Source organism: Myotis myotis, unplaced genomic scaffold (genome assembly GCF_014108235.1).
Source record: "Myotis myotis isolate mMyoMyo1 unplaced genomic scaffold, mMyoMyo1.p scaffold_m19_p_2, whole genome shotgun sequence".
Taxonomy (NCBI): domain Eukaryota; kingdom Metazoa; phylum Chordata; class Mammalia; order Chiroptera; family Vespertilionidae; genus Myotis; species Myotis myotis.
Window position 1 is genome coordinate 97,518,556 of NW_023416324.1, and position 24,418 is coordinate 97,542,973.

The 24,418-nt window shown below is 37.4% G+C and overlaps 1 pseudogene; it reads right to left on the bottom strand.

The window, feature by feature from the left end:
* Window positions 1-2,212: 2,212 nt before the first annotated feature.
* LOC118675605 lies at window positions 2,213-5,312 on the bottom strand (annotated as a pseudogene).
* Window positions 5,313-24,418: the final 19,106 nt, after the last annotated feature.

Below are 24,418 nucleotides of genomic sequence, written 5' to 3' on the forward strand. Positions count from 1 at the left end.
AGAGGAAGACATAAACAGATGGAAGAACATACCGTGTTCATGGATTGGTAGAATCAACATCATTAAAATGTCCATACTACCCAAAGCAATCTATAAATTCAACGCACTTCCCATTAAAATACCAGCGGCATACTTCAGAGATCTAGAACGAACTCTCCAAAAATTCATCTGGAATAAAAAAAGACCCCGAATAGCTGCAGCAATCCTGAAAAAGAACAAAGTAGGTGGGATCTCAATACCAGATATCAAGTTGTATTACAAAGCCACTATTCTCAAAACTGCCTGGTACTGGCACAAGAACAGACATATAGATCAATGGAATAGAATAGAGTGCCCAGAAATCGGCCCGAACCAATATGCTCAATTAATATTTGACAAAGGAGGCAAGAACATACAATGGAGCCAAGATAGTCTCTTCAATAAATGGTGTTGGGAAAATTGGACAGATATATGCAAGAAAATGAAACTAGACCACCAACTTACACCATACACAAAAATAAACTCAAAATGGATAAAGGACTTAAATGTACAGCAGGAAACCATAAAAATTCTAGAAGAATCCAAAGGCAACAAAATCTCAGACATATGCCGAAGCAATTTCTTCACTGATACAGCTCCTAGGGCACTTGAAACTAAAGAGAAAATGAACAAATGGGACTACTTCAAAATAAAAAGCTTCTGCACAGCAAAAGAAACCATCAACAAAACAACGAGAAAACCCACTGTGTGGGAAAACATATTTGCCAATGTCATATCTGATAAGGGCCTAATCTCCAAAATTTATAGGGAACTCATACAACTTAACAAAAGGAAGATAAACAATCCAATCAAAAAATGGGCAAAGGACCTAAATAGACACCTTTCAAAAGAGGACATTCAGAAAGCCAAGAGACATATGAAACCATGCTCAAAGTCACTAATCATCCGAGAGATGCAAATCAAAACAACAATGAGGTACCATCTCACACCTGTCAGACTGGCTATCATCAACAAATCAACAAACGACAAGTGCTGGAGAGGATGTGGAGAAAAAGGAACACTTGTGCACTGCTGGTGGGAATGCAGAGTGGTGCAGCCACTATGGAAGACAGTATGGAGTTTCCTTAAAAAACTGAAAATGGAACTCCCATTTGACCCTGTGATCCCACTTCTAGGAATATATCCCAAGAAACCGGAAACACCAATCAGAAAGGATATATGCACCCCTATGTTCATAGCAGCACAATTCACCATAGCTAAGATCTGGAAACAGCCTAAGTGCCCATCAGTAGATGAATGGATTAGAAAACTGTGGTACATCTACACGATGGAATACTATGCTGCTCTAAAAAGGAAGGAACTCTTACCATTTGCAACGTCATGGATGGAACTGGAGAGCATTATGCTAAGTTAAATAAGCCAGTCGATGAAGGAAAAATACCACATGATCTCACTCATTCATGGATAATAGAGACCATTATAAACTTTTGAACAATAATAGATACAGAGGCAGAGCTGCCTCAAACAGATTGTCAAACTGCAGTGGGAAGGACGGGGAGGGTTGGGGGGCAGGAGGTAGGGGGGTAAGAGATCAACTAAAGGACTTGTATGCATGCATATAAGCATAACCAATGGACATAAGACACTGGGGGATAGGGGAGGCTAGGGGACTGTCTAGGGCGGGGGGGATAAAATGGACACATATGTAATACCCTTTGTAATACTTTAAGCAATAAATTAAAAATAAAATAAAATAAAATAAAATAAAATGTAAAGTTAAAAAAAATAAAATTTAAAGTAGTGGCATTATTTATTTATTTTATTATGTACAAAATCCCATATTGCTTTATATTTGGAAAAGTGGCTAAAATAATATGAATATTTCTGTAATAAGCAAACACCTATTTTTTTCAAATCTTCCCAGATATTTATGGAAGTGGGGAATCGAGTTTAGTACTCACATTTTCAATGTGATTGCTCCCACTATTTGTGTAGACACAACTTAGTTTCTTTTTTTTTTCACACATGCCTTGTTTTATTGTGCTTCACTTTACTATGTTTTACAGATGTTGTATTTTTTTTTATTTTTTTTTCAAATTGAAGGCAAGGCACTCCGCCAGAAAAGCATTGCAGCTTGCTTTATTGCCCCACGTGTTTTATCACAGTGGTGTGTAACCTCCAATAAGGTCTGTCGATACCTGAGTTGACTGGTCTGTGGAAAGCAATTGGATGTTTATCTGAGGGTAAGTACTGCAACTTTGGAGAGCACCTTGTCTTCAGTGCAATTCAGCAACTCTCCAGTTTTAGGCAATGATAATCTGTGCTCTTGTTTCCCTTTAGGAGGAATGTATCCACTGAGACGGGAGGACAAATTCCATTTTCACAAGCTTGTCTTACTTTGAGCTTCATTTTCTTCTTTTCAGGGTCATGAATAATGGCATGCCTAGTGAGACTGTTTTATTGCAAAAGTATTGCCACAACCAGTGAGTTTACATAGAAACGGAGGCCATTCCTCATGAAAAGAGAGAATATGGCTCTGAAGGTTGAACTCAGTTGTGTAGGTTCTACCACAGCCTTCTCTTGAACATTGACACACATCCCTTTCTGGGTTATGCATTTTCATATGTTGCTTCAGATAATCTTTGTGTTTAAATGTTTTCTGGCATATTTCACATATCATTTTTTCTTTATGGGTTTCTAGCACATGTTTCAGAAGCTCTGTTCATGGTTTTGCCACAGAGGAGTATTCTTTTTGACATTTGTAGCCCTCATGTACCTTCCCATGTTGCTTCAGCCTGCTGGGTGCACTTGAACAGTGTTTCATTGCTATGCTGGCACTGATGTGTTTTCAGCTGCTGATAGTCTTCTTACAACTTTCAAAACTGCATACATATTGTTTTTGTTGATTTTCATGTTTGTGTTCAAAATGTTTCTTCAAGTTTGACTTTGCGTTGAATTTTTGGTCACAGCCACTAGCTACCTACACAAACAAAAGGCTTTTCTCCATTGTGAAGCAGGGCATGGTGTCTCAGGTCCTGACAAAGGCTTTGCCACACCCTTCGTGGTCACAAACAAAGGGTCTTTCCCCCGTGTGCTTGCACAGGTGCACATCTAACTTCCAGGCCTTATTCTAATAGGAATTCTGGAAGGAGCAGATGAATCTTCTAGGAAGCCTGGGGAGCAGCAGGGCAGGGCTCTCACTGGCCCTGACCAAAGCCTCAATGATGGTCACAGATGATACCAGCTCAGGGACTAATGCCAGGGGCTCCAAGGCACCCCACAACTTAGTTTCTTTTCATGGCTAACCTGTAGATCTAGACTTTTAATTGCAATCTCTGAGATTTAAAGTAACTACAAAGGATGGTCTGAAATAAAACCTTTTGTAATTAAAGAGCAGTTTATAGTGGGTCGTCATGCCCTAGGCTGGTATCTTCCCTAAAAAAGATCAACTTTGATTTTTACTGAGCCTATTGTCTTTTTGAACCTAAAATAACATACCTTTGGAATGTCAGGGTAACTTGTAACTTCCCTTTTTTCCAGACTCCTCAGGGTACACCCAATGCACCAGGGTGAAACCACAAATTCCCTCCTTATTCTTATTGTGTTAATTGTTGACTGTTAACTATCCTGGAAAGAAGCATATGTCTATCATTTTACTTTTTATCTAATTCCAGAGGTTTCCCGCTTTACTTTCTCCCACCTCTCTTATCTATCACCACTGGATTTCATGTAAGCCACACATGTCTCCTCATTTGATGATAATTTGTAAAACTAGGTGAAAAACTGCCATTCTCCAGAGCATTGTCTCAATATGATGACATTCTGTTTCATGGCAATTGTCGACAGTTTGGCTCAAGTAAACTCACAATGTTTCTAACATTAACATGACCAAACAACACAAAATGGGCTCAGTTTTGATATTTTAAAAAGTCTCCAAAATAGGAATTATAAACATAGTCACAACTAAAGGAAAGCATATTTTAAAAGTAAAAGGATGTGTCATAGCAATATTTCATCAGATAAAATAATTTAAAAGAATTTTCAAACTTGGGGATAGATGAATAGAAATTAACCAATCTAAAAAACATCAAGAAACAAACAATGAAAAGAAATGAACAGACCCTCTGGGAACTGTGAGACACTATCAGGGGCACCATCACATACATAATAAGAGCACCAGAAAAAGAGGAGAGACAAAGAAGAACCAAAAAACTATTTCAAGGAATAATAGTAGAAAATGTCTCAAATGTATTTTAAACAATATTTTTCATATTATGGAAGCTCAATGAGTTCCACATAGGATAAATACTTCTTGTTTATCTTTTTTATGTCTGTCTTCTTTTTATTATCTTTGTGTCTGTCTTCAGTTCCACAAATGGACACATCATGGTAAATATCAGGGTTACATTGGAATTAGCCTTTTAGCTTCCTCAATAGAAATAGTGGTCATCCTTATATTTTCTGCAACACTGAGTATATGTATGCACATACAGGAACTCTATAATGAATTATCAAGGATCCTGAAGATAGCAGAAAGCACTGATTAAGCCAAGGTTTTATCAATTATAAATTTTACCATAAATCTTTTTTTATCCTCATCTGAGAATATATTTCCATTGATTTGAGAGAGAGAGGGAAATATCAATGTGTGTGTATGTGTGTGTGTGTGAGAGAGAGAGAGAGAGAACGAGAGAGACAGAGAGAGAGAGAGAGAGAGAGAGAGAGAGAGAGAGAGAGAGAGAGAGAGAGAGAGAGAGAGAGAGACATTCATGTGAGACAGAAACATCAATATATGCCCCGAACAGGGAGTGAACCTGCAACCTAGGTATGTGCCCTGACCAGTACTGGAACCTGCAGCCATTTTATAGGGACATAAATAGAATAAATAGAATATTGGGGACTGAAACATGAATTTTAGGGGAATATAGGCCGGCTTAGGGAATGTTTAGAATTGGGGTCCATGGAAAAAAAACAGGGCTACAGCCTGGGAGAAGGTACATTTCCGTAACACAGGGAAGCCAGGTGCAGTTACATTTCCAAAAGACAAGGGAGCAGCAACAGTTGCATTTACATAAAACAAGGAAGTAACAATTGTGCCTTAAATAAATAGGGCCTTATTTTTATCATATAACTAAAGTCTGCATAAAACTAGTGCCAGTCTTAGTTCAGCTATTCCACATTGTCATCAAGGACCCAAGATCTTTTTATCCTTCTGCTCTTTTATCCTTGTGTGTAAACTGGATTATTGTTCTCACCCATTCACTCTCCTCTGCAGTATAACCTTGCAGTGTGCTAGAATGGGTTGATGTTTGACTTGGACTTGCAACATGCATTAGCCAATTGAATGTATATGGAAGGAACTGTGTGTGCTAGTTCTAAGCAAGATCTTAAGAGATATCGTACTCTCATGCACTACTATGATCCATCATAAGAAGAACTATCTTAGGAAGCCACTGACACAGAAGAATGAGGAAATACATAGAATAGACTTGAATGAAACTCATTGCTTGGAGCCAAGTCCAGCAGAGCCAGAGATGACTTTCACATTTTTGAGTAAGAAAATAAATTTTATTGTTGTAATGCACTGAGATTTCAAGGTTTGTTAGAAAGAAAAATTGACTAATATACTTTGCATGTTGACTTTCCATCCTTATGCCTATAGCCTTATGCTCTCAAAGTGGTTACAAGCTCCAAAAATCAGTAATTGTCTTCAAAGGCAGAAAGTTGGGGATGGGAGGAGAGCAACCAAGGTGGAGAAAAACCTCCTTGTGACTCTTTCTTATCAAGGAATAAAGATATTTCCCAGAGAAAAATTATTCTATTATAACAAAAACTGCTTTATGTAGTAAGATTTTAGGACTTATCTATGATATAATGTAAAACTTAGCTACATTTTTCTTTGTAAATATGCAACTTTTTGGCCTAGAAAGCATTTACCAGTCAGTAGCTTATTATTTTTTCACAGATATTAAAAACCAATCAATATTAGTAGTGCTGGGAAAGAGCTGACTTCCCAGTAGCTAAGTGCATGTTCAAGGTAAAATCTGATGTTTTCACCCTTGTAGAAAAAGCATGTGTCAGCTCCATGAAGAGCAAGGTGTTATTTTGATAAGCTTATGCTCCCCCACTTTGTAACAAGTGTTTCTTTATAATTCCCCATGACAAATTTTCCAAACTGACTAATGTGAATAATACTACCAAATTATTTCCTTAATGATGAAATAGTAGTATTTTGAAGAGTAGGCTGTTTGCAAAGAAACAGAGAATTCTGCAGATGAGTTTTAAGTTCCTGATTTCAAAGTTGTGATTATTGTTTCTGGCAGTAGTGGTCAAATGGAAATTTGTCATAAGAGATTCTCTGCTAATTGATGTGTTTACATAAGTTCTAGTTTTAGTTATAGTTTTCATATTCTGCATTAAAGGAACATAGATATGACTCTTATTGCCTAATGTATCACATATTTTACATTTTGAGAGGGTAAACTAATATACTAATGTTAAATAATAAGTCTTAAGAAGTAATGCACATTTAAAAAACTTTTTATTTAAATTTATTGGGGTGACATTGGTTAGTGAAATTATATAGGTTTCAGGTGTACGATTCTATAATATTTCATCTGTATATATATTTACCCCAAGTCAAAACTTCTTCCATCACCATTTACCCTCCCTCCCTCCCCCCCTCCACCCCGTACTATCCTCTACCAGCCCCATCACCTTTTCCTCTGGTAATCATCATACTGTTCTGTTTCTATGAGGTTTTTCTTTCCTTAATCCCCTTTTTACCCAGCCCCCAAACCTGCTCCCCTCTGACAACAGTCAGCTTGCTCTATATCTATGATATTGTCTCTATTTTGCTTGTTAGTTAATTTTGTTCATTAGATTTCACATATGAGTGAAATCATATTGTACTTATCTTTCTTTGTCTGGCTTGTTTCATTTAGCATAGTGCTCTCCAGGTTCATCCATGCTGTCCCAAAGGGTAAGATTTCCTTCATTTTATGGCCAAGTAGTATTCCATGGTGTAAATGTACCACTGATTTTTTAAAAATATATTTTATTGATTTTTTACAGAGAGGAAGGGAGAGGGATAGAGAATTTTGAACATCGATGAGAGAGAAACATTAATCAGCTGCCTCTTGCACAGCCCCTATTGGGGATGTGCCCACAACCAAGGTACATGCCCTGACTGGAATCAAACCTGGGACCCTTCAGTCGGCAGGCTGACTCTATCCACTGAGCCAAACCGGTTAGGGCACCACTGATTTTTTTTTTTAACCACTTATCTGTTGATGGACACTTGTGCTACTTCCAAATCTTGGCTATTGTAAATAACTGCAGTGAGCATAGTGGTGCATATATTCTTTCAGATTAGTGTTTTGAGTTTCTTTGGATATATTCCAAAAAGTGGAATCTCTGGGTCATAAGGCAGTTTTGATTTTAATTTTTTTCTTTTCTTTTTAAATTTATTTTTATTGATTTCAGAGAAGAAGGGAGAGAGAGATAGAAACATCAATGATGAGAGAGAATGATTGGCTGCTTCCTGCACATCCCACACTGGGGATCAAGCCCACAACCTGGGCATATGCTCTGACCCAGAATCCAACCATGCCTTCCTTGTTCATAGGTGGACACTCAACCACTAAGTCATACTGGCCAGGCTGTTTTTAATTGTTTAATGTAACTGCATACTGCTCTCCACAGTGGCTGCACCAGTCTGCATTCCCACCAACAGTGTGGGAGGATTCCCTTTTCTCTCCACATCCTCATCAGCACTTGTTTGTTGATTTACTAATGACTAGAGGCCCGGTGCATGAATTCATGCACCAGTGGGGTCCCTTGGCCTGGCTTGTGGGATTGGGTGGAAACTGGCTCTCTGAAATCCCCCAAGGGGTCTCGGATTGCAAGAGTGTGCAGGCCAGGCTGAGAGAACCCACTGGTGCACAATTGGGGCTGGAGAGGGACATGGGAGATTGGCCAGCTGGGGAGGGACCACAAGAGGGCTCCAGGACATGTCCAGCCCCTCTTTCTCAGTCCTGATCAGCCAGACCCCAGCAGCAAGCTAACCTACTGGTCAGAGCGTCTGCTCCCTGATGGTCAGTGCACGTCATAGCATGTGGTTGAGCGGCCTTAGAATATCATTAGCATATTACACTTTGATTGGTTGAACGGACGGCCAGAAACTTAGCATATTAGGCTTTTATTATATAGGATAGCCATTTTGACAGGTATGAGGTAATATCTCATTATGGTTTTAATTTGCATTTCTCTGATGATTAGTGACTTTGAAAATCTTTTAATATGTCTATTGACCATCTGTATGTCCTCTTTGGAGAAGTGTCCATTTAGGTCTTTTGCACATTTTTTAATTGTATTGTTTGATTTTTTTGGTGCTGAATTTTATAAGTTCTTTATAAACTTAGGAATTAATCCTTTATCAGATATATCATTGGTGAATATGTTCTCCCATTAAGTGGGTTTTCTTTTTAATTTTGTGGATGATTTCCTTTGCTGTGCAAAAATGTTTTAGTTTGATGTAGTCTAATTTGTTTATTTATTTTCTTTTGTATCCCTGAGATGATATATCAGAAAAAAATATCACTACAAGAAAATTACAAGATTTTACTGCCTATATTTTCTTCTATAATTTTTATGGTTTTGCATTTGACATTTAAGTTTTTATTTCATTTTGAGGTTATTTTTGTGTATGGTATAAGAAGGTGGTCTAATTTCATTTTTCTTCATGTATCTTCCCAATTATCTCAACACCATTTATTGAATAACCAACTTTACCCCATTGTATGTTTTTGACCCCTTCGTTGACCATTAATTGACTCTAAATGTGTGGGTTTATTTCTGGGCTGTATATTCTGGTCCATTGATCTATATGTCTGTTTTTATGACAGTAACATAAACATTTGGTTGTTTTGATTACTATGGCCTTATAGTATAGTTTGATATCATGTAATGAGATTACTCCAATTTTGTTTTTCTTTCTCAAGATCACTGTGGCTATTCAGGGACTATTGTGGTTTCATATAAATAGCTGGGATAGTTGTTCTAGTTTTGTGAAATACACTATTCATAGGAATTGTGCTGATTCTGTAGATTGCTTTGAGTAATATGGACATTTTGATGATATTAATGCTTCCTATCCATGAGCACAATATATGCTCCCACTTATTTGTATCTTTTTCAGTTTCTTTTTCAGTGTCTTATAATTTTCTAAGTACAGGTCTTTTACATTACTCATTAAATTTATTTATACATATTTTATTTCTTTGATGCAATTGTAAATGGTGTTGTTTTCTTAGTTTCACTTTCTGACAGGCCATTATTGGTGTATAAAAGTGCAACTGATTTCTGGATATTTATTGTGTATCCTGCTACTTTACTGAATTTATTTATCAGTTATAGTAATTTTTTCTGGGGTTTGTTATATACAATTTGATGTCATCTGCAAATAATAACAGTATTACTTCCTCCTTTTCAATATTGATGACTTTTACTTCTTGTTCTTGTCTGATATTGTGGCTAGGATTTTAAGCACTATGTTGAATAATAATAGTGAAAGCAAACTTCCCTGTCTTATGTCTGATCTTAAGGAAAAAATTATTTTTTAAAAATAACTGACAAAATCCATTTAAATTCCAACTCCATATGAAGTTCAGTGGGTTCTGGTGAGGAGAAATATGAGAAAAATACCTGTGCTATACTTAGAATTTCCTCCTTTTCTTAAAGTGACCACTAGTTTCAAATACATTGGTCTTACTAGCTTTCTCTACCTCTAGGATAACCCTTTTCCAGAAGTCTTCAGGAACTTATTGCAATAGACCCCAGCTAATGATCACACTTTCCACGGTGTTTAGGGCCCACACCACAATGGACATGGGGATGGGAAGGTACACTTTAAAAGACAACAAAAACATTCCAGGGCTGGCATATAATACTCTTGTCTCTGAGAATTTTACAACCTAAAGGAGCTCTTTGTGACGCCCTTCTTAGAAACCAGGCTCTGTTTACCTGCTTCTTTACCAACAACTCACACAGAGCTGCTATCCAAAGGGACAAATATCTACTCAGACCCTCCTCACATTAGGAACTTGGGAAACTTGTCCTGTTTTTGTTGTTCTTGCTTTTGATTTCCTAATCCAGAAGCTTTTATGATAAGTAAAAAAAAAAAAAAAGTTCCACAAGCAATACAAAAAAAAAATGTTTCTTTTGAGATAAAGTGACCAAGAAAATAAACATTGATATTGTGATAACACTGCCTTGGACTCTGAAGCGGGCATAAGATCTGAAATTTTAGTGGTTCTCTTATGTCACTTTGTTCTGACAGTAACTGGTAGGAAGATAACAAACATTCATATGGTGTATCATTAATGAAGTTTTGTGATAAAATAATTGCTCATTAATTATTAATGGGGACAATAAATGTATTTTCAGATCTCAGCTACCTTCTCCTTAGGAGGGCATATTTTCTCCTAAGAAGATTTCAATTTTATTTCAGAGTAGTTAGGGCAGCCAAAGGTAGGTCTTTGCTAGTATTTTTTTCCCCGTGCACATTATCACCTGTGAAAATGAGCACAAAATATAGAACATTGAAATGGAGCAATGTAAGTGACACAGCAATTCTTGTACAACATAGCAATATTTTTCACTTCTGATTTTAAAAAGCCTTTCCCTCCAGGTTAAATGAAAGGCATTCTCCCAAGGCACTGTAAACACTTCGGGAAAGGAAAGAAGGGAAGAAGGCAAATGCAGTCACTTTGCTTTGAACTCAGTGGCTTGAGAGGAATGTCTCAGCAAGTCATAACTGTAACACATAGTTTCATATTCTGAGTCACAAGATCAGCATCAAATCGCAACTCACAAATAAGTAAAGAGCGCCATTGCTCTTTGGCACCTACTCTTTGCCAGGGATGTTTCCAGATGCTTTACATACCCATTTCATTGACCCTTTTTCGCAGAGGAGGTGGCTATTTTGCAAATGAAGAAAAGGAAGTGGCCCTCACCAGTTTGGCTCAGTGGATACAGTGTTGGCCTGCGGACTGAAAGGTCCTGGGTTTGATTTCAGTCAAGGGCATGTGCTCAGTTTGTGGGCTCAATCCTCAGTAGGGGGCATGAGGAGGCAGCCAATTAATGATTCTCTCTCATCATTGATATTTCTATCTATCTTTCCCTCTCCCTTTCTCTCTGAAATCAATAAATATATATATATTTTTAAAAAAAGACAGAAAGAAAAGGAAGTATAGAGAGGTTACCTAACATTTTCAAGGACATAAAACTTTTGTTTTGCTTTTACATTCTAATAAAAATGCTTGCCTATATTTACTTCTTTTTTGTTTCATAGCTGAGGAATTGTGTCAGAGTTTTCAAGTGGCTTTCCATGGTCACATTTCAAGCAAATTGTAAAGCAAGCCAATTAAAGCATATCTACACTTGCATCTGATGCTGTGATAGGGTCTGTGTGGACATCAACTGGGAGATGGTTAGAAATGCAGGAGGTTCCAGCCAAGATGGCAGTAAAGATACTGCAGTACTCAAATCCTCACACAATCACATCAAAATTACAACTAAATAATGCAACAACCATCATTCACAACTATGATGTCTAGCTAAACAGAAGTCCTATAACTAAGACTATAAAGAAGAAGCCACATCAAAACTGGTAGGAGTGGCATGGCCCATCACAGGGTTCCAGTGCTGGGAAGAGAAGCCCCCACAACTTCTGGCTGTAAAAACCAGTGGTGACTGTGACTGAGTGGCATGGTAAAGGTTGCTCTCGCTGGTTTGGCTCAGTGGATAGAGCATCGAACCCGGCTCAGTCTCCTCGCCGGCTGCCTGTTGCTTTGCACACTGCTACATCCCTCAGGGGATGTTGGGCTGCTGGTTTGGGCCCAATCCCCGCAGGCCTGGTCTTCGGGGATTGGGTGAAACTGACAGTCCGACATCCCCCGAGGGGTTCCAGATTGCGAGAGGGTGCAGGCCAGGCTGAGGGTCCCCACCAGTGAACTAATCCATTCACTGGGCCTCTAGTAGTTAATAATATCATAATAACTATGTATGGGGTCAGATGGGTATTAGATTTATCAGGGTGATCATTTACTCAGTGATATAATGTCTAATCACTGGGTTTTATATCTAAAACTAAGATAATATTGTATGTCAACTGTAAAAAAATAAAAATTATTTAAAGTAAAAACAATAAAGAAATGGAGAGTTTCAGACCTTACCCAATAACTGGTGAATCAAGATCTGCATTTTAATAGCCTTCTCCTCATTATGTGATTCCCATCTACACCAACTTTGGATAGTCACAATTTCATTACTCCAACCCCCTCAAATAGACAGCTTGGCAAGTTAAACATGTCAGTGTTTCTAAAGCAGTGGATGACTTTTCCCATCTTTACAGAAGCTACCTGAGACTGATAAAAAACCTTCCCCTTCCCTCCTTCACTTGTGCCTCACAACCCTGCCTGGCCCCATCCCAGCACCCACCCAGACATCACTGTCCATCCTGTATATAGAATCTTCAGTTCTTTTCAATTTTCTTTTCAATTAAACTTAACCACATGAAACAGCAGTAACCCTTGTTGCTGGCTCACTTGTGAAGCGGCTGACCTGTTTCTTTCTGGAGTGCCTTCCAAGCAGCTCTTTAGTTCTATGAGTCTGTCACCACCCAATGGGGTGAGCTGAGCCCCTGAGCATCCCACTCCCTTGTGCTGCATACCTGGAGTTTTGCCTAATGGAGCGTTGACTGGCCATGCCCCCAGCATTAGACCATTACTATCAAGAAACATGTCCTATGTGATGTAATGCTGAAAGGGCATTTTCACGGGCACTAAGCAACAAGGAGTGCAGACATGTGGGCCTTCTGCACTTATTAGAACTTGTAATAACACTTTAAGGCTTGGGAGGATTTTTAAAACATAAAACAGCAAATTTTTGTATTATCTATTTAGTACTATGCAACTCACTTCTGTTATAATAATCTGGCATCTATGTATTGTCATCCTAAATTTACAGATGGGGAAAGTGAGATGGGGATTTGGTATGAGTCTGAAGTCCAGTCTGAGATTTATTTTTACAGAATATTAAGGAATATTGAGACTTCTTATGTTAGACCTCACATCATGATTGATAACTCAGAAACAAATATTTTTCCTTTTGGACCATTTCCATTTATTCAGGCAATGGCTTACTATCCTCATTCATGCAGGTGATGAGTTATTAAACAAAGCATAATATATATCTTCATTATCCTAGGCAACAAATGTCACTAATAAGCATAACTTCACATTGGATTTTCTTAGTGAATCTAATGGTAAAAAAACCTTTTCTTAGTGGACAACTGTGGCCAAAAATATATATGATTCATAGTTTCTTCCCAAGATTGCTTAAAATGATAGTGGTTAGATTATAAATCTGCTTAGATATGATATCTTGATTTTATTTATATCATTGAAGTTATCTTTCAATTTATGGAAGTATCTTCATGTTTCATTTTCTCTTTGACTCAGTGTAAGAAATATCATAGAAACTTAGAGGTCATTAATTTCAACCTCCTCACTAAAACTTTCATCTAAATATTTTTAAAAATAATTTATAAGTTGCCCCAGTTATTTGTAGATTGCTCTTATTCAAATTATTAAACTTTGCTTTAATGAGCAATTTCTGCAGAAACTGTTTTTCAATTATAATTGAAAGCATAAAAGTGATTATAGTAGATTGTGATTCTTCTACCTTTAAACAAAAAGCCATTTTAGCTACTTAAAAATCTAGTCCTGAATAGATAGTAGAATCTGAAAGAATAAAAGCTGTATTTTCAGTGTGCATATAGTATCTAGCAAGTACTATTTATTTACCTATTCATTCAGGAGAGACTTATTGGATGTCAGGCACTATGATAGATTCTACAGATATATTCAAATGAAATGCATATTACTTATTGTCTCTCCTACGAAACGGTGAGGTCAGAGTTGTTTTTTATTTTGCTCATTGCTGCCCTGGCATCTAGAATGGTGCTTGGTACCTAATCACTGTTCAATATAAGTCTGTTGAATGGGTTAAATAAAGGAAATGAATAATGTCATCAGTCTAGTAGAGGAGGTAAGAAAAAACAAAATATATGAGATTATTTTCAAATTATGACAATTGATCTGAAGAAATAATACCCTAATTTCTGACACAGAAAAAATTGGGGGCATTCATTTTCTTTTGTAATGGGGGTGGTGGTGGATATAGTCAATGAATGTCTTTTGACTTGTCTTATTTGTCGGTTTTTGTTGTTTTTTTTATTGTTTTTAACCAGTGGAAAGCAGAAATCGGGAGCAAATTTTTTCTATTTGGCTATTCTCCCATTATAAAATTCCTTCTGTGTAGCAGGTCTTTTAAAAAAACAGTAGGCAGACACTTAAAATTAGATGATAATTGCCTTCAGTTTAGTGACTCACTCCTCAGGAAGTGCTCTTTGCTGTTTACATTTTAATTTTTGATTTTTCCAGCTGGCCTAAGTGCTTAGAGGTAAGCATAAGAAACCTGGCAGTCTGTAGCATACACTGTGTGAAGCCATCTGTGTGTATGGTATAAAAGGCAGTTCTTTGGGTGCCACTTTCATCACTGTGGAAAGACAGCACAGCATTTATTCCTCCCCAGTCATCTCCTCTCATTGCATTCCCCATCAGTTCCCCCATTCAGTGGATGACCCAATTAATGTCAGGGACAGTGGGTTTGCCAGCTTGCCAACACAGGTGTGCTGCAACTGCTCTTCTGTTTTTATTTTCCCTTCTATATAAAAAAAGAGAAAGAGTATATTTTCCATCACAGAGCAAAGGATCTGACAGAATATCTGATGCATTTTTTTGAAAATAAAGCTTGGGAAATATAATAAAAGAGTATTTTATTTTGTAAGACAAATATTTATCCAGTTTATTATAATATCTAAAATGATAACTACTCACTAATTAATTTAATTATAAACATGACTAAATATATATTATTTTTCAGCAAATATATGTATACCAAGCATCAAAGATGAGTAAGGTATCAAAGGTTCATTGACCAGTGATGAAGAAAGAACTCTATAAATAGCACATAAAAAACATGAATATAAATGTATAACATAAACCAGAACATCCTATATAATGAAAGGCTAATATGTAAATTGTCCCCTCGACCAGGAGTTCAACCGGGAGTTCAACTAGGGGTCAGAGCCAGAGGCCAACCACCCAAGGCCTCTCCCCCGGCCAGCACGGACAGATCGGCCCCCATTGGGGTGGGCTGGCTGGACCCCACCTGTGCACAAATTCATGCACCAGACCTCTAGTAATTACTCTAGAAAAATATGTGTGGTATGCTGTGGAGGCATACTGGAGGAAGCCATGTGTTCTGCTGGGGTGGTGAGGAAAAGTTTGTGGTGAAGATGACATTTAGCTTGGCTGTGGAGGAGGAAAAGTGTGCAGGAAGAGGGATCTGACATCAATGATATAAAAGCAGTTTGGGTGACACTCAGAGACCCAAAATGGCAGAGTATGCTAGCCAGGGATTATTTTATTGAATCTAGGGCTAGTAAGGAGAAGAAGATATGACTATGAAGTACTAGGAGTTACTGGTAATTATTCTATGCCATGCTAAGCAATTGGATCTTATAATGCAGGCAGTGGAGAACCACCAAAGGTTTCTGAAACACTATCTATATAGAATTCTAACCTAATAGGGAAGTGAATGTAAAGGAATAAGTTGCAGTAATGGAGATCTTGGAACATAGAGTTCCCTGATGACATACATCAATAGAAAACCATTAAAAATTTATTAAGCACCTGCTAGGTGTTCGATGCTGGGGATAACATGAATTTAACAAGATCATTTACCTTGAGAAATTTATTGGCCAGTGGAGAAAGCTAGACATGTAAATATGAATATAACAATATAACTTAGAAAAATACTTCTTGGAGTTTGAAAAAAATAGTGACTACAGTGTCACTGCGTGCTGTGAAGTGTCTGGGGATATAATAGAGCAGACCACCTTTGAATGTTCCAGGTAAATGGAAATGTTCAAAAACAGAGTGTGGTAGGTGTTGTGAGTGGGATATTATAGTCTAGTCAGAATGGATAAAATAAAACAATTCAGTCTAGATATTTTGCCTGGAGGAACAGGTGTATGGTGCCTATAAGCAAGACGAGGAAGGGTAGATTTGGGATGAGGAAAAAAACTTGCTGTGTTTAGTTTGGAGAGTATTAAAGTTGAAATGACAAGAGATAGTCAGAAATGTAGCTAGACCTCAGGAGAAAGGAGAAAATCTGAAGATATTTATTTGGGGGTCAGCATCGTAAAAGTGGTAGAGTCATGGAAAAGTATGAGATTAAATAAGAAAAATATGTGGGGTAAAAATAGAAGAAATGCTAAAAGCAAGCAGACACTGTCGATAAGGAACAGTTGGAGGGGAGATAGAAATGAAAAGGCACACTACAAAGGACAAGGAGGAGAGGTTTTCAGAAGGGGGATGAGCAATCGATTTGCAGTTGGTTACCGGCCACTCTAGAAAAATCACTTCCACTAGATCGGTAGCAGAGCACATTAGGTTTTAATGGTAATTTTAACTAAGAAGAGAATATTTGTAAGAAAGTGGAAACAAAATAAACAGTAATGTTTTAAAATGTTTGTTGGGAAAGAAAAGATGAACAAGGGTAATTACTTAAGGGTTTAGATTTTAAAGAAAAGAAAAGTAGATGGATATATTTGAATATCTATTTTAGGAATAGCAGAAGTGAGTCAAAAAGGGAAGACTGAACATTCAGCAGGGAGGGACATAAGAACAGTGTGGGGCCTGAGGTCATGGTTAGTCATTAATCCACCGCAGGGTGTCAGTCTTGGTCTCTTTCCTGAGGTAGGTATGCTGGTGAAAACATGAGTAATATGTGCTAGGTAGGCGTTTTCAGCTAACTACTCTATTTTCCCTGTAATATATGAAAGAAAGTTATTTTATGAAAATGAAAGGGTTATATTAATAGGGCCAGATGAAGAAAAATGATGGTAGTTTGAAACATTCACTGGGAAATAGGATCAGAAAGAGACTACAGAGCAGTACGAAATAACCAACCAACCAAACAAACAGCCTTAGTGATTTATTTACTTGTGTTTTAAGAGCATATCTCTGTAGTCAAACAACTGGGTTTCAATCCTTGATCTGGCCCCAATTTAGCAGTATGACTCTGGGCAAGTAACTTAGCCTCTCTAAATGTTTCCATATGCAAAATGAGCATAACAAATATGAGATAATATATGTAATTCTCTTGAACTTGAGTTAATCTTTTAGAATTGTACTCTAGTTACTTTAGACCTTAGGAAATGGGAAACTTAAAAATTAGTCAGCCCCTGGTCTATGTGGCTATTTGTTGAGTGTTGCCCTGTGCACCAAGAGTTTGCTGGTTGGATTCCTGGTGGACAGGTCACATGCCCAGATTGTGGGCTAAATCTCTGGTTGGGTCATGCAATAGGCAGCCAAACAATGTACAGCTCTTGCATTGATGTTTTGTTGTTTGTTTGTTTTTTTCTCTCTCTCCCTCTTGTTTCCTCTCTTTCTAAAGATTAATACAAATTATTTTTAACAATTAGTCAGAAGACAATAGCAAAAATGAGGAATTAAGATGATTGAACATATAAGAAAACTGAGGGGCTATCTTGATGGAAGGATTTGATCTATTCAGTGAATTTTTCTCCTATCCTTTACAAAGTATACAAAAATGAGTAACATTTTTTCATTATCAATTAAAAAAGAATTAAAAATGATAAAACTGGCTGGTTTGCTTCAGTGGATAGAGCCTCGGCCTGTGGACTGAAGGGTCCCAGGTTCAGTTCTGGTTAAGAACACATGCCTGGGCTGCAGGCTCGATCTCCAGTAGGGGGCATGCAGGAAGCAGACAATCAATGGTTCTCTCTCATCATTGATGTTCTATCTCTCTTTCCCTCTCCCTTCCTCTCTGAAATAAAAATATATATTAAAACAAATGATAAAACTTATGTACAGCAGAAAATATTAGTGTTATATATTAAAAAAACTATCTGGGAGTAAATTATATCCCATGAACCTTACAAAATAAATAGTAATCTGTATATTGGGAATTGAGACAAATAGGCCACAATTTTTATGTATCCTAAAGAGTTTACTTAGCCATGAAGAGAGAAACAGAAGGAATGGGTTGAGAAAGAAGAATAACTCACTGAAGATAAATTCCTAGGTTCTGATCATCTTTTCTGAGTCTTGATATAAATTTTATGAGGTATACTTATAATTTCTTTAATAGCCAAAAGTTATATGACTCATAATCCATCCTTTGTATCACCTACTGAGATATCACTGTACCATATAATTGGGGTAAACGGCATACATGCCAATCACCCAATTAGATTGTAAATCTTTTAAGGCAAGGAATGCCTTCTGCACATTACATCTGCCATTATAAATAATTGCTCAAAATAATCTCTCAATATATGTCAAATGCATGGATGGATAAATTAACTAATTAAGCCCTATAAAATATTATAAAGCTGGATGGTTTTATGTGTACTTTCCACATTGTGTATGCAAATGTACACTGTAAAATCAAGTTTGCAATAAATCTAAGATTTTATCATGTGTGAGTCATTAGAAGTGGTTTCCACTGTTCACCACCTTAGGCAGTGAAATATCAAAATCCCTTTGTTGGCTTCAAGAGTAAGTTTGGAAGATGAGCTGCTCAAGGTCTACCTGTGCAAGAAAAAAGTTATCAATTTTCTTCACGTGCCCTTGACTTCAGAACATAATATGGAAGTATGTCATTACTAAAGCTACCAAGAAAATATATCACCTACCTAATGTGTATTAAACCTGCCTCCTTTAAATCTTTTCTATCAGGTGTTTGATGTGTGAGTCCATTGTTTTCAATAGTTGGTACCTATTACCCTGAGAAGTGAATGATACACTAACCAGTTTAAAGCAATCTTTCCAGAGAAGAAAGACAATTTTAGTTTTTTTAGTTTTTAGAATATTTCTATTTATTTTAAGAGAGAGAAGTGAGAAGGAGAAAGAGAGAGAGGAAAACATTGATGTGAGAGTAAATTAGTGGCTGCTCCCTGCTGGGAATCGAGGCCAGGACCCCAGCATGTGTCTTTACCAGGAAGCGAACTTGCAACCTTTGGGTTCACAGGACAATGCTCCAACCAATTGAGCCACACCAGCCTGGGCAAGGACATTTTATTAAAAAGAGTCTGCACCTAGAGAATTTAAAAATAAGAAACATATTGTCAGATTGAAATTGGAGTTAGGCTAACACCTGCTAGAGGAAAGATCAATAGGAACCTGGATGAAAAACAACAAAAGAAAATCACTTCAACATTTCCATAATATCCCTCTTAATTACTGCGTTCTGCCATTACTGATTTTGACTGCATGAAGAGGTAAACACAATAAATTATACCTCATATGAATAGCCAAACAGCATCAGAACAGCAGTCATTATCTAAATGCATTTTGCATTAACTTGCCAGAAGATACTCAATGACTCTAAGGATTATGAATTCTATAACAATTAAAATCCAAAATAATAGATGAAGTTTCTGAAGGTGATTGTTGGACTGCTGCACAGTGATTTCCTGTTTTCAGAAAAAAAATGGTATTATGGATTTTGAGGTACAGATGAAAAAACAAACCAATAGCAGATATATAAAATCTTGCATCTTGGTGAAATGCTAGTTTCAAGCTAATGATATTCTCAAGGTTGGTAGTAGTTGCTTCTATGAAATGCAAAGGCTTAAATAAATTTTTTTACTTCAGCATTATTGAATATTTGTAGTCAGGTTCTCCAGAATGAGAAACTTTTTCTATATAAAAAAACCCTATTCATTTTCAAAATGAATTGGTCATCTAAAGTCACTTGAAACTGTGCTATCCCCTTTGAAAGAAAACTATCAATACTATGGCATGCTTACAAATTTGGATGTCATTTAGTTCAGATAAATTTTGTTATAATTAGTAACAGTTTATATTTCCTGAACACTGTACATTGCAGAATATTTCACATACGTTATTATAGTGGATCCAAACAAGAGTCCCAGCTTTTTATACTCCATATATCAAATGAAAAACATCATTTAAAATTGAAATATCTATAATAATAAAAGGATAATATGCTAATTAGACTGCACATCCTATCGGACGAAGCCGGGTCTAGAGCAAAGCCCGAGTCCCAGGTGTCTGCTGGTGGCTGAAAGGAAGGCTGGGTCCTGGGTGCCAGAGGGAAGCTGGTGGCAGCTGCCTGGGAAGGAAGGCCTACTCTTGCACAAACTTCGTGCATCAGGCCTCTAGTATTGTATAAAGAGTGGTAAGTGTGAGATCAGTGTCTCATCAGAAATATAAGTGAGGCATAAGAATCTATAGATTTTTTTTCTTCTTTTGGGAAATGTATTTGTTATACATGTGTGACTTGAAGACAAAGTAGCATCAGGCAAAATGAAGGGATGCTGAGCTTGCCTTTCAAGTCCCCCTGCTAGTCTTTCTGCTTTGACAGCCACTAACTCAGCTGAAACATGGGCTTTTGTGACAGATCTTGGGTAAGATTACTTGCCTTTGTCTTTTGGACTTTTCTCATCCAACAGCATCATTTAGCAGGTGGCCAGGATGGTCAGATACCAGATCTTTCCCTGGGTCATCTGTGTGCTTAAAAACATAGAGTGAAGAGAGGAAGAGCTATCAAAACAGGCTTATGATCACTGCCTGTGTTTATCACTTATTAGCTCTATAGTACTAGGCACTTATTTAATATCTCTGAAGTACTGATTGCTGATTCATAGCATGAAGATTAAAATGCCTATATTGCAAAGTTTTTGATATGATAAGAGAATATCATAGAAAATCTCCTGTGAGATAATAGAAAATATATATTGGTCTCCGTCCCTTTTACCTGGCACAGAGCACCTGAAACCCTTGTAATTACCTAAGTAATAAGAGTACAAGAAGCATCTTTTTCCCCCAATATTTATTCTTTGACCCTGGTTCCTAACACAGAGCTCCTGAAACCCTTATAATTTTCTGGGTGATAAGAGAGTCTTTTATTTTAATATAGCAACTCTGATTGGGCTTCTGGATGGTTCCTGGTTACTAGAAAGCCAAGTTATAATTAGAAGCATGGAACAGATTAATGGATCTCAGAGAAGGCAGGGGTTGGAGGTTGGCTGGGGAGTGATTACCCTGGGGAATTTATATGTATATATGTATGTATGCATAGCCCATGGACAGATAATAGAATGGTAAAGGCCTGGAAGTGGCAGGTGTGGGATGGAGAGGGCAACTGGAAAAACAACACAAAACAACAACAACAACAAAAACAATAAACAAAGGGAACATCTGTAATACTTTCAACAATAAAGATAAATTAAAAAAACCACAAAAAATAAATAAAAAAGCAATGATGATGATAGCTAACATTTACTGAGTGTTATTTATTAGATTCTATCAATTGACACTTTCAATTCCTTAATGAAAGTACATATTATTATTTCTATTTACCTAAGAGAAAACCATGGCTCAGAAGAATAAAATGATTTACATTTGCAGCTGAATGTGACTCATCAAGACTCGCCCCTTGGCACTTGACTTTAGAGTGGATGATTGTTGCCATTTCCCTTATTTCCAGAAGAGAAAAGGATGCCAAAGGGTCACTTCAAAATGTGGATTGTTTTGTTGTCTATACTGATGTTTAATTGGTGTGTATATAGGGTGTCCCAAAAACATGTATACACACACTTTGAATAATTATAAAGGCAGTGTTTATTAAAATACATTTCATTTTAAAATTGATTTAAAGTGTGTATATATTTTTGAGGATACCCTGTATTTTCTCAGATTTTTAATGTCAATAACCAGTCCATAAAAAAAAAATATTTTGACTTTTAGCCTATTATATATGCAAAGATAGACTGGTATAAAAGCTCATTTTTGAGGCTGGTTTCTGCTTTCAAAGAAAGGAAACAAAATTGTCAGAACCAGTGGTGAATTGTAGGCTGCAACCAAAGGTGGCACGGTAACAGCACTCTGACAAATAGAGATCTAGAGTCAACAGGAAAGTGCAGTGAGACAGCCTTACGGTGGAAGCTGATTTAATGGTATCCTCAGTGCGCAGCAGTGTGGCGTGCCTTTGCAAAGCTGATCTGTTTATCTCCTTCTCTGCAACAAGTAGAATTGTGCTGGGGCTCTGCTAGCAAAGCAAAGCTTGCTTATGGGTGGTGATGCTGTGGAGCGGAGCTTTCCATAGAAGTCCAAGCAGAAATGCCACACGCCCAGCACAGTGACCTCAGTAATCAAATACTTACTTTGGGAACTTCATGTTTCCCAAAATTCTGTTGTTTATTGAATATGGAAGGCAAATTGTTAGTCTATAAATAACTAAATTCTTTTTTAAAATATATTTTTATTGATTTTTTACAGAGTAAGGGAGAGGGATAGAGAGTCAGAAACATGGACCGGCTGCCTCCTGCACACCCCCTACCAGGGATGTTCCTGCAACCAAGGAACATGCCCTTGACTGGAATTAAACCTGGGACCCTTCAGTCTGCAGATGGACGCTCTATCCACTGAGCCAAACCAGTCAGGGTTAACTAACTAAATTCTAATGACTTCACACATGACTGGTAAAGAGAAACCCTGATAACCATATCTCTAGGGCTGAAGTGAGTTTTCCCTTTTCGGCCCTAGTTCCTGAAATAAAAACTTATTGAACTGTTTCATTGCCTGTTACCACTCTGCAGCACTGGGCTTAACTGACATTTCCAAAAATTTAGATACAATCTAGGTAACTATAGACTATAATCTATAGAACTATTATAATGGGTAGAGTCATATGAAACTGCCAATATGTGACTGTTTTTGACCCAGTTTCCCCCTTTTTTCACACATTAAACATGAGGCTGGCATGCTGTTGTTGGTCAAGCCAGTGAGAAGGTCTCTGTCTTCTTTATAATCAATGTCTGAAATCCCCTAACCTACTGCCACAGAATCTCCAGGGGCAAACTGCTTCATGCACACTTCGTGTGCTCCCATTTTACGGAACATATTTATTTTTAGACATTCAAGGTAATATATATATATAATGAAATGTGTCCAGCCATAAAAAAAATAGGGAAACCCTGTTATTTGCTATACCATCTATGGATGGCATTTGAGGGTATTTGCTAAAAGAAATAAGCCACATAACATAAGACAATTACCACGTGATATCACTTATATGAGAAATCTAAAATGATCAAACTCATAGAAGCAGAGAGTAGAGGAGAATGGTGATTGCCAGGAGCTGGAGGGATGAGGAAATAGGCTGGTATTAGAAAGAAAGCAAAAGTTGGTTATGCAAGAACAACAAGTCCTAGAGATCTATTGAACAGTGAAGGGTGATAGGAAGGAAAGACAGTAAGGGAAAGATCTGGCTGGTGTGGCTCAGTTGTTTGACTGTGGTCCCATGCACCAAAAGGTTGTCAGTTCAATTCCCGGTCAGGGCACATGCCTGGCTGTGGGTTTGATCTCCCATTGGGGTGCATGTGAGAGGTAACACACTAAAGTTTCTCACATCGATGTTTCTCTCTCTTTCCCTCTCCCTTCCTCTCTCTCTCTCTAAAGTCAATAAAAATATGTGTATTTTTTTAAAAAAAGACAATATAGGGTAGAGTGGCAAAGACACCATCTGAGAGAGAAAATCTGGGACCCACTACATTAGTTGGTGACATCTTCCCCACTGTTCTCCCTTCCTTCATTTCTTCCCATAGAAGAAATACCACTCTTATTCCTGAGACTCTGGGTTGTGAGTCTTGTCCACATTGCTCTTTTCAAAACCAGAATGGCTAAGAAGCCACTTTTAGGGAAACTTGCTATTCAGAAAAGAAATGAAGATATATCAAGGTAAACCAAAATGAATGGCGTGCTCACTTTGAGTTTACCAGGAAGCTGAGTGAAAGTTCCTGATTCAAAAATCATCTGTCAGTCCTCTCCACCAAAATGTGGCCTACATATTTCACCAACGTCAAGGACTGTGGTCACATGTGACTCTGGATTCATTATTTTTGCTGCGTAATTAAAGTATGTGCAAAGTTTACAAAGGAGGCATGATGTAAAACTGCACCAGAGAGTAGAAGCTCCCTTCATTTCTCTGGACCTGAAGTGCTTTGTGTAAGGATGAAACACCATTTGGGATCCCCTGCTACATTTCACCACCTTACCTCCATGTCCTGTCTTCACTCTTGGATGCTACATGACACCAGAACTCATCCCAGCAACCTGCACATGCTCTGCCTTGTGGTTTCTAAGTGGACAAAGGAGAACTACAGGGTGTCACCGAGAGGATGGCCACGTATAAGTTCCAGGACTAATAAGAACCATTTAATATTTTTATAAGTAAACAAAAAACTAATAACAAA